Source organism: Nyctereutes procyonoides, unplaced genomic scaffold (genome assembly GCF_905146905.1).
Source record: "Nyctereutes procyonoides isolate TBG_1078 unplaced genomic scaffold, NYPRO_anot_genome, whole genome shotgun sequence".
Lineage (NCBI taxonomy): Eukaryota > Metazoa > Chordata > Mammalia > Carnivora > Canidae > Nyctereutes > Nyctereutes procyonoides.
The window spans coordinates 517,525-529,070 of NW_026575153.1; the positions used below are offsets into that span (position 1 = coordinate 517,525).

At 33.1% G+C, this 11,546-nt stretch overlaps 1 pseudogene; it reads right to left on the bottom strand.

The window, feature by feature from the left end:
- LOC129501952 (cytochrome c oxidase assembly protein COX20, mitochondrial-like) lies at nt 1–406 on the bottom strand (annotated as a pseudogene).
- Nucleotides 407–11,546: the final 11,140 nt, after the last annotated feature.

The following is an 11,546-nucleotide window of genomic DNA, read 5'->3' on the forward strand; positions in this document are numbered from 1 at the left end:
AGTTGTATTCTGATGCTTGAGACTGCTCAACTGCTGCTCTTGTCAGTGGTTGGTTTTCTTTCAGGATCAAGGTGGGTACTTTCGTACAAAATCTTATTTTTTTTTTCAAAATCTTATTTTTAATTCCATCTCTGGCAATTCTTTCCTGGATTCTTAGCTTTGCATAATTATACCTACAGTGGAACCAGCATCCTAAAGTCACCAAGATAAATCCTCCTACTCCAACGTCACATGATCTTCTATTCCTACTAATTAGCAAAAAATGTCCAAGGCCAGCCGCAACCGATCCTAACGAACCATACAATATCAAATCTCGTGCACAGGGAATGTTTTCAACATCTAAAATGCCTAGGAGCTTAAAGGGCTTCCCCTTGGTGGGCTCCCCGGACTCTGGCGTGCTGGCCATGGCTTCAGGTGGGTGCCTGCCTGAATGCCTATGTTTAGCACTGAATTTACCACCTGTTTTTGGGCATAAGGCACATTGTTTTAAATATATAGATTTATATTATTTATAATATCATGTACATACCACCTCTCTAAATCTTTCTTAGGTGTATCTTCAGTTTTAGACCTTCAGATCCAGCCTTTGGGGAAAGGTATAGAGAGGACTGGTGGGGTGAATAGCCATAGGAAAAGTTTCATTTATTTCCACTGCTATAGATAAAGCCTGATATCTGTATTTCTACTTTCTGAATTCAGGCATAGTAATATCTTGGCTTTCATGTGACTTCTAATATCAGAAATATAATTGGCCATACTTATTTCTAAGTTTGTTCTATGTACAGTGCCAGGAATGAAACTTGGGACCTCTCAAAACTATACTGACTCTGTTATATAGTTTGATACCATGCTACTTCCTCATTTCTAGATCAAGAATGAGAAAATGTCAACTCCTGGAAGTCAATATTTTTTATTGGGATTGAGTTGAAGATGCTAGATAGGAGGCTTGAATCAAACTTCTAAAGCTCACTTCAGTTCATTTCAAATCATCACTAATATATCTATCAGTAATTCCTTGAAAATTTCATCAGACAAATGTCTTGTTCCTGTTTCTCAACATTACCACATGATTTTCTTTAATCATGTATTTCCTTAGTCATTTCTACGGGAACATGAGCAAGAAGAATTCCTGATGCCACTTATATACAGAAAAACAAACAAAAAGATATCAGATAGTGTTTCCCTTAATTACATTTTATTTAATCTACAAATTTATGTATATCTGGATTTATCTTCTAATCCTTTTCAACTATTACTATAGAAGATTGCTCTTTTGTTCCATCGAACATCAATACCTTCATATGTCTTAATTATACTATGGATTTTGTCCCTACTGTATTTTCTGGAACATTTCATTGTCAGTTATCCTTTCTCACTCTCAATTACGAGGTGATTCCCATTGTCTTTTAAATATTTTCAAAACCCTTCTGATGTTTTTATTTTTTTATTTTATTATTATTATTTTTTTAATTTATGATAGGCACACAGTGAGAGAGAGAGAGGCAGAGACACAGGCAGAGGGAGAAGCAGGCTCCATGCACCGGGAGCCCGACGTGGGATTCGATCCTGGGTCTCCAGGATCGCGCCCTGGGCCAAAGGCAGGTGCTAAACCGCTGCGCCACCCAGGGATCCCCTTTCTGATTTTTTAAAGATTTTATTTATTTATTTGAGAGAAATAGAGGGACAGAGATAGGTGACAGAGATAATAAGAGAGAGAGCAGGAATGGGGAGGACAGAGAGAAGCATGCTCCCCATTGAGAAGGGAACCTGACTCAGGGCTTGATCCCAGGACCCGGGATCATGACCTGAGCCAAAGACAGATGCTTAGCTGACTGAGCCACCCAGGTACCCCCTCAAATCTCTCCTGTTAATATATATACACACACACACACACATATATATATATATATTTATATATATACCAATATATATATAAATATATATTTATATATATACCAAATCTCTCCTGTTAAAATATATATATATATATATATATATATATATATATATATATATATACCAATATTTCCAGACCTTTCATTTACCTTTGGCTATTTCTTTCTCTTTTCTGTTTGTGAAAAGAGAGTTCTTGAAAAGTTTCTCCTTAGTGCTATCCTTCCTTACTTCTCAATTTCCTCTAATCTAGCTTGTAATCACTTTACTTTACCTCAACTAAGATAATCAGTATGCTTCTCTCTCTCAATATGAAGAATATTTCTCAGTCTATTTATTATTAGACTTCTCAGCAGGGTTGAAATCTTGGTACACTCTCTTGCATGCTCTTCTCTTGGCTTCCCTCACACACTACTCTCTGATATTACTCCTATCTCTCCACCTGCTCCATTTTCCTATATTTTATAGGTTCCTCTCCATACATGGCCATGAATTTGGGAGTTCTTAATGGCTTGACCCTGAGTCCTTTCTCTGTGCTATAATCTCTCAGTATTCTTTGTATATAACTGGCACATTTTCATCTTTAACCCATTCTTCTCCTCTGGGCAGCGGACTTGTGGAGACTTCCCTGCTCTGGAAGGTAATTGTAATCTGAAAACCTCTTGTGAGTAATTCTTATTTAAATAAACAAAAATAAATAATTCCCATCGAAATTGATAATATACAATTATTTCAATAATTAGGTAAGTATACATATGATATTCAATGTTTGTGTAATAAAAACATTAATGCAAAATATAGTAATGAATGATTTTTCCAAAAGGCAAATCAGAAATCATCTCTCACCCTCTTTTTAATGAACTTCAATGGCCTCTCATTACTTTTAGCACAAAGACTAAAAAACTTAAACTTGTGACTTACCTCTACATCATCGCTTTTCACAATGCCTCCCTTCCCCTCTGCCACTCCAGGCCCATTGGTCTTCTTTCAGTGACTAGAACATGCTACAAGTCTTTGCATACAGGTCTCTGAGCCTGGACTATGTCCCTCCATCTTTCTCCTTTTTTTTTTTTTCTTCCTCCTCATCGTAGCCTAAACTAGGGTCTATCCATTCTCCAGGTTTCCAACTTCAATCATCACTTTCTTAATAAAGCCTCTCATTGCCTTCCCATTTGTCTCTGTGTACCTCTCTTTGAGAGTTCTTATTACTGTTTAATTTTACATTTATTTTATGATTATCTGGTTATTGATAGTAGATATCATAAGGCCTAGAATTTTGTTTTGTTTGTTGGCAATTTTATCATTAGATCCTAGTACAATGCCTGGTATATTAAAGGCACTTGGTATTCACTTGCGGAATGAATGACAGAAAGGAGGAGTAAGTAGAATCTCCCATTTTCCTTTTTTAAATCATGAAACATTTTGGATTATGACTGTAGCTTTGGGGTTAATTCTATGAACATTCTATGAATGTTGTAGCCCATTTGTTGTTATTTTGTGTTATTTCTAAATCATTTATATTTATATTTCCTTTAATTTTATACTTATTTAAAATGCTCATAATTTTTTTGAATGATTGAGAGTTTATTCTTCAGCTTTATTTAGTTCTAATTTTATTATATTTTCCTGAAACATATTTTTTACTTATAAACAAATACTAGATATTACTCAAATTAATGTTATTTTCCTTATGCTGCATTATATTTATTGGAATTGTATAAATATATTTCTGCTTGCTCATGCTTTTAAAAGAGAATATCTATGAAAAATTTGTATTTCCTGACAGCAAGATGTGGGGATTGCCTGACTCTGTTTTTGTTTTCTGATCATGCAGATAATCTGCCTTTTAATTTTATCCTGCTATAATAATATATCCCACTGAACTTTCAGTGTTTTTGCAGACCACTAGACTGAGGGCTAATTTCACCAGCTCTGTTTCACAGTTCTGTAACTATAAGGATGAAAATTTATTTTTATGTAAGTTTATGTAAAATGTTTATTTTGGAGGAGACACCATACAAGATAAAGATAATAATAATTATTATTAAGTAATAAGTATTACTTAATAATGTTTTTGATATGCCAGGCTTGATATGCTTTAAACATATGAACTCATTTAATTCTCAAAACAACACTACAAAATAGTTATCATTCTATCATCCTTATTTTTTAAATGTGAAAACCAAAGCACAGGGAGAGAGATTAAATAAGTTGCTTAAGAACACACAGCGATAATAAGACAATTTGGTTCCAACGAAAGCCCATGCTTTTAACCACTAAGCTGTATTCCTTCTCGAGAACAAAGACTACTTTACATACTTTAGTTCAACTAATAGATCCAGAAAGTCTATATAAGGTAGATAACATTAACTCCATTTGAAAAAGGGGAAACTGAAGTTCAGAGAGGGGCAATAACCTTTCCAAAGGCCACAGACATTTCAAATGTCCAAGTTCAAAATTGCACTGACATCTACTACTTATCCTTCTGCATAAAGCTGACTCTAAACCTGTAACTTTCATCCTATTACATCCAGGCAATGAAGAGTGTAAATCTAAGAATACAATGTTCTCAACTATTTGTACTTATCAACTACTCATCTTAATTCCCAACTTCTTTATGTGTCCTGTTGTTCAGTGTTCTTGTAGAGAGAGGCATGAGAACGAACAAAAGACAAATGTTGATTGCACTGTGCTAGGATTGGTACCTATCTTATGGGAAGCACTCAGTAGATATCAGTTGAATGAATATTCCATAATATTTTTTTAAGTGATCTTCTTTTTTTGTAAGAGATTTGGTAAACACCTCTCATAACAGTTGAAAATCAGACACTATTTTCTTTTCTTCCTTTTCTTTTCTTTTCTTTTTCCTTTCCTTTCCTTTCTTTTCCTTTCCTTTCCTTTTCTTTTTTTTTTTTTGCTTTTGGTTTTTTGATTTTTGCTTTCTCAATGTTTTCATTGGTAAGCAAATGGTGAATGTAAATGGACTATCTTGTGATTGCATGTTCATAGCACCAAAGATAGTTTTGGGCAGACGATATGCATTTAATCAATATTTGTTGAAATGATAAATGTTAAGAGAAGGCACATCAGAGACATCAATATCTACCTTCATTGGAAGCAAAGTTTATTTTGATAATAAAGATGATTTGATATTGATATATACAAAAAAACTATATCTTTTTAAAACGTGATTTAAGGTTTCACAAAAGATTTTGGTCTCTCTCAAATAGGTATACTCCTCAGCAAAACTATTAAAAATGCTTTAGTTAACCTCATGACTAGTAATTACCTTATACTTTAAAGCACATTATAGATACTAACCCTAGGAATCTAAATGTGTACAATATTAATGAATAGTATTGGTAAGTTGTAAGTTATTTACATTAATGAGCTCTTATAGATTTATAAGAAATAATTTTTCCAAGTTTAGGAATCATATAATTAAAATATGCTTTTCATTTTTTGAATATCCATAGCTCAGTCCATTCTTAAGACATTCTGTTCTGAAGAGGACATTTAATGTCACGTTGCCAAATACTTCCCTGATTACAAGAGAAAACACTTTTACTATAGATCAAAAAGCCAAACAAAAATACTCAGGAAGCAAAGTAAAATCTTCTAAATGGTAAGTATGCTATATTTTAACAATTTATAAATTATCTGTCATACAGAATCTCTGAAACAATCTTTTTCTGTCTTCAAAGCAATGCGTTTGTATCCTTATTCTAGATATTGGTTATGTTTAGAGTCCCAGGGAATAAGTAACATATTATGGTAGAGGGCAGTCTGCAGGCTTCTAGAAAGAAGTGCTAATCTGGTCAAGAATAGCCAGTATATTTTCATTTTTAGAAGGTCTGTTTTTCATTTGCCTTTAATGCTAAGATAGAAGAGTTACCTTAATGAGGTGAAGTTGACAGCATTTCTTTTAATTAACCTATCTTTTAACACTAAGAAATCTAAAAAATAATGCCATGCTGTAGTCGGTTATTGTGTATTTAGGCTTTTTCAAACAAATTATATAATCAAGTAAGTTTGAACTAAGAATATTCCTAAGCAGATAGTTTATAGGTATGGGTTAAACACTGAGTATATAGTAATGACTAACAGTGGTTTAGACTTTAATTTGGGGAATTTTTTTTGTAACATAAGATGGGCTTGAATAATTTGATGTTACTGTATTCCAGACAAAGATTGCTTTTCATTTCAGTATCCACACCACAAAATGGCATTGTATTTCAGGAACTGACCGAGATTATATTAGTTGCAAGGGAATTCGATTCTAAACAAAAAAGTAGTTATTAAAATAATAAAATATAGAGTTTAATATCTCATAAATTGTTAGACCACTTATTGGAATAGTAGATCAAATTTGTCTAGATGTCATCAGAGTTTATTCTTGCCACAGCCTGGACCTCTGCCATCCATAATAGTAGCCAGTGGTCACATTAGACTATTGAGCACTTGAAATGTGGCTATTTCAAATTGGTATGTACTGTAAGTCTAAAATGCATACCAGATTTTGAAGACTTAGTTTGACAAAAAAGGATATAAAATATCTGATTAATAATATTTTTTAATTTAATACATATTGAAATGATAGTATTTCAGATATACTGGGTTAAGTTAAATATACTATTATGATTATTATAAGCTGTTTATATTTACATTTTAATATGATCATAGGCTCATATTATATTTCTCTTGGACAGAGCTGGTCTAGAACATCTATGTTTTAGAATAGTGATTTCATCACTATATTAGAAAACAATGTCTACAATAATGTTTTATTTTCATTTCAATTTCACACATTATACTTTCACTTCGATTATATATTTTGTTATGACAGGGAACAATAGCCCATTAAATACTCATTATTAATTATTAATGTATAGTAAAATTCTTTAAAATGCAAATATATGAAGACTATTTAATGTCATTTAAAACTACTGCCCTGACTTTTGCGCTATAAGTGTCATAATTTTTAATTCTATATCTATTTTTGATACCATGAAAAGTTGTTATTGTCATTTCTTAAGTTATATCTATTTAGATTTACCCATATATTTATCTGTTTCATTGCCCCTTATTCCTTCTTGCATTTTTATGCTTCTCTTTGGGATCATTATTCTTCTTTCTAATGAAATTCTTTTTATCTGTGTTCATGAAGGTTTTCTGTTGATGAGTTCTCTCCTTTTTTGTTTGGAATCATTTTTATTTCATCTTCAGTTTTGAAAGATATTTTTCCTGGATAAAGAATTAAAGGTTCCTGCATATATTCTTTTAGCACTTTAAAAATGTCACTGCACTGTATAATGCCTTCCATGGTTTCTAAGGAAATGTTTTCCTTTGAAAATGATGTTCCTTTTATTTATCTGGCTGCATTTTCCAAAGTTTCTCTATGCATTTTAAGAAATTATTTTTAATGTCCATAGGTTTCCTGCCCCTACTCGAATCATCCTTGGTGTTTGCTAAATTTCTGAATTGTGTAGTTTGATGCCTTTTTGTCAGTTGTGTAAAATCATCATCTCTTAAAATATGGCTTTTATAACATTCTTCTTTTTATTTTGATAATGTAATTACAGATATTAAATCTCTTTACTGTGTCTCAAATAACTTGTATATTGTTTTATATTACAGATCCTATTTTCTTGCTACACTTCAGTCTATTTTCTAACTCTGTCTTCTAGTTCACTAATCCTCTCTTCAGTGGTGCAGTCTGCAATTTAACACATCTATTGCATTCTTAATGTTAATTATTATATTTTAAATTCTATAATTTTATTTTAATTATTGTTTATGAATTCCAATTATATGGTAATATCCTCTATCTTCTCAACAATTTTGTTACACTTTTTACTCTTCATTTATTTTAAAGACCACAAACTCTGATTCACCTTTGGATATGCTTTTATTGTCTCTTTAGTCTATTAGTGTCTGTCTTTTGATTCTGTCTCCTGGCATGGCTAATAAGCTTGATCAAATGTCGGTCATAACTTATGAAAAATTATAGAGGTAATTTGATGCTTTATTTCATATTGTCTTTCTCCAGACAGGACAAACTTTCACTATATCTCAGTCATCTTATAATGGGCCAAACCAACCTTTCCTAGTGTGGGATTTTGCTTGTTCAGGATTGAACAAGGTTTCAATGTTTTTTTGTTTTGTTTTCTTTTTTTTTTTTTTTAAATTTTTTTTTTAATTTTTATTTATTTATGATAGTCACAGAGAGAGAGAAAGAGAGGCAGAGACATAGGCAGAGGGAGAAGCAGGCTCCATGCACCAGGAGCCCAACGTGGGATTCGATCCCGGGTCTCCAGGATCGCGCCCTGGGCCAAAGGCAGGCGCCAAACCGCTGCGCCACCCAGGGATCCCTTTTTTTTTTTTTTTTTTAAAGTTCATTCTCTTCTTTTTTTTTTTGTTTTATTTATTTATGATAGGCACACAGTGAGAGAGAGAGAGAGGCAGAGACACAGGCAGAGGGAGAAGCAGGCTCCATACACTGGGAGCCTGACGTGGGATTCGATCCCGGGTCTCCAGGATCGCGCCCTGGGCCAAAGGCAGGCGCTAAACCGCTGCGCCACCCAGGGATCCCTTGTTTTGTTTTCAATGTTTTTGTGAGAGTTGATCTAATGGCCATCATGTATGTTCCTAGGGTGTAACCTTTCTGTGATCTTAACAGGAAGTCAATGATAATCACTAGAGCTCCTACTCCAGGTTTTTCACTTCCATGCTCTGAGGCTACCAAACACTCTGTGTAGCTGCCTAGATCTTTAGCTACCACTTTGACTCTACTTCTTAGTCCTTTGGCCCTGCCCTACATCAAATAAAATCTAACAAATGTCTTGAGGGGAAAAATGATACAATGCAAACTCATCAATGTTCTTCCCTTCCTTTGTTGATTTTGTACCTTCAAGTCATATTATCCTGGACTTGAGCTCTAAAGTTTGTTTCTATAGACCCTGAGAAAGCCAAAATCTCAATTTAGATTCTTATCCAGTTTGTGATTGTCTTCCGTGCTACTTTAAAATTAAGAGTCCTCTAAGGGAACATGAGTCTCACCTTAATGCTATTCCCTCCTTGACTTTCTCACTAGGTTCCTGGGCCTTACAAGACCTGGTTTGAGCAGGGAGCCCAAAGTGAGGCTCAATCTCAGGACCCTAGAATCAGAACCTGAGCCAAAGGCAGACACTCAACTGACTGAGCCACCCAGGCACCCCTCCATTCTCTTAAATAAACATAAAAAGAAATAAATTCTTTAATTTTTCTCAGACACTTGTTCTGAAATGAGTTACTTTGCCACATCTGAAATTCTACCTTTATTATAGTTTGCCTTATTTTCCTTTTACCTCTAAAATAATTTCTGAAATCCTATATCTTTGGTGAACATTTATAACTAAAAAGAATATCTCCTGGACATGATATAGCCTGACATGTAACTATTTACTCAACATCCTACTGAAAAAATATATATTCTTTTGTAAGGAAATGTATTTTCTTATTAAACTAACTTGCAAATCTATTTCTTTGAAGATTATTACTGTCATATTATAAACTAAAAGAATGTGTTAAGGTTATATATTTAGTTACTTAATTATTTTTACCTGATGTCACACAAAAATAAGTCCTTCAAAAATGTTTCAGTATCTCAGATATGCCCACCCATACTCCAAACCCTTTGTGAAATAGACCTTCAGAAGATGAAACCAGGCTAGCAACTTGTTCAACACTACCATTATGGATGAACAAAAAGATTGTTTCCATCTTCTCTGTTTATGTACTCTCCTAGCATTACCACCAGAGAACTTCACAAAATGGCATTAGATGTCCATTCACAAAAAGGCATTTAGATTTCATCACAGAAAACCTCACAAATAGCATTAGATTTCCATTCAGAATTATTCTACATTTCAGTCAGCATAGTGTCATTTGGAGGCTTCCTCCTTTAATTAACTTTCAGGAAAAACAAATTTATTTCACAATTAGAGAGAAATGTAATGCTTGGCTGAGCTGCTACTCTAACTCTAAAGAAAAATGAGTAAGTTAACATGTTCAAAGGCTGCTATCAGCTCCACTCATGTTTGGATGAAGGGAGAACAAGCTAGATAACAGAAGGGTGTTAGATGATTGAAAGTGGGAAAGAATTGCCATCTGAATAACAAATAACAGAGGTGATGTCACCAGAACAAATTTTTGGACTTTACAGGTTTACCGTGGGTCAATCAAGCCACATTTTGTTCAAATGTTCCTGGTCATAATGGAAATGAACATAAAATATTTTTGTTATGTGTAGTCTCACATACATAAACCTTAGTGAAAGAACTGATATTTCTTCTGAGATGAAATCTAGTATAGCCTCTTCCATGTTACAAGTACATTTTATAAATAATTTAATTATAAAAAAGCTGAAGTTCCAGAATATTAACCAATGGAAAAATTAGTGTATTAAATTATATTTTGAAAGTTTGAACAGCTTATTTGGTTGCTATTTCTTTTCTGTTCTCTCAATTGGATTAAATATATTAATATTATGATGTACTTTCCAAACAACTGCAGGTATTATATAAATTTAATATACACTTTTAACTACCTTGTGTCTCTAGCAGAGTCATTATCCTAAAAGCTAGGATTATCACATAATATGAACTACTTGATATCTGTGATACTTAGTAAATCCAGTTAGAAAAAAAAGAGCATTCTGTGAAATTTTTGTATCTTTTCTTTTATTTGAGGTAATGAACTGGAGGAGCAATCTGAAAGAATATTTTGGCTTAGGTTGAGAAGTACAATAGAGACAGCACTTACTGAAACAGCTTTTCTTTCCCTGCAGATATATTGTAAAGGTATTATCTATTAATATAAAGATAAGCTGACAGTTCTCTGACAAAGAAGTAATTCCATTTTGATGATGTCCTCCACCAGCTACTCAAAGGAATATAATTGTTCTTCTAACCTTGAGAGATAGAAAAATCTGTTCTTGTAAGACATTTAATTCTCTATTTTTTTCTCAAAAATTTCCTATTAAAAGAGCAGTATGTATATTCATTGCATTCTTTCTAAACATGTATTACTAGTGCTTCCGTATAAAACACAATGCTGAATAAAGACATCTGAAAACCTTTTCTTTTTCACTTTTGTATTTCATTCTCTAACCAGAGAATACAATTGCTTTCCAAATACTAGGTTTGCTGAAAATAGGTACATGATGTTATTATATGTATGTGTTATCCACTTGACTTATTTTCTTACTCTTCGTTTCTCTGAAATTATAAAAGTGGAGAATAAAAATCATACAAAATATTATTTACTTTGTGTATGTTTTATTTTGTGTGAATTTTATGTACAGTTAAGAGATCAGGGGAAAAGTGATTTAATTATAGCAACACATAGGGCCCTCTGGGTGGCTCAGTTGGTTGCATCTGACTCTTGATTTCAGCTCAGGTCATGATCTCAGGGTTGTGAGATCGAGCCCCCATGAGAGTCTGTTTGAAATTCTCTCTCTTCCTCTCCTTCCCCCTCCCCCTGCTTGTGATTGCTCTCTCTCTCTCTCTCTCTCTCAAAAAATAGACAAATCTTTTTAAAAAATTGTAGCAAACATTTAATTTTCTTTAATAGCCTATATAATTGGGGAAGATGGAAAAGCTTAAATATTAAAT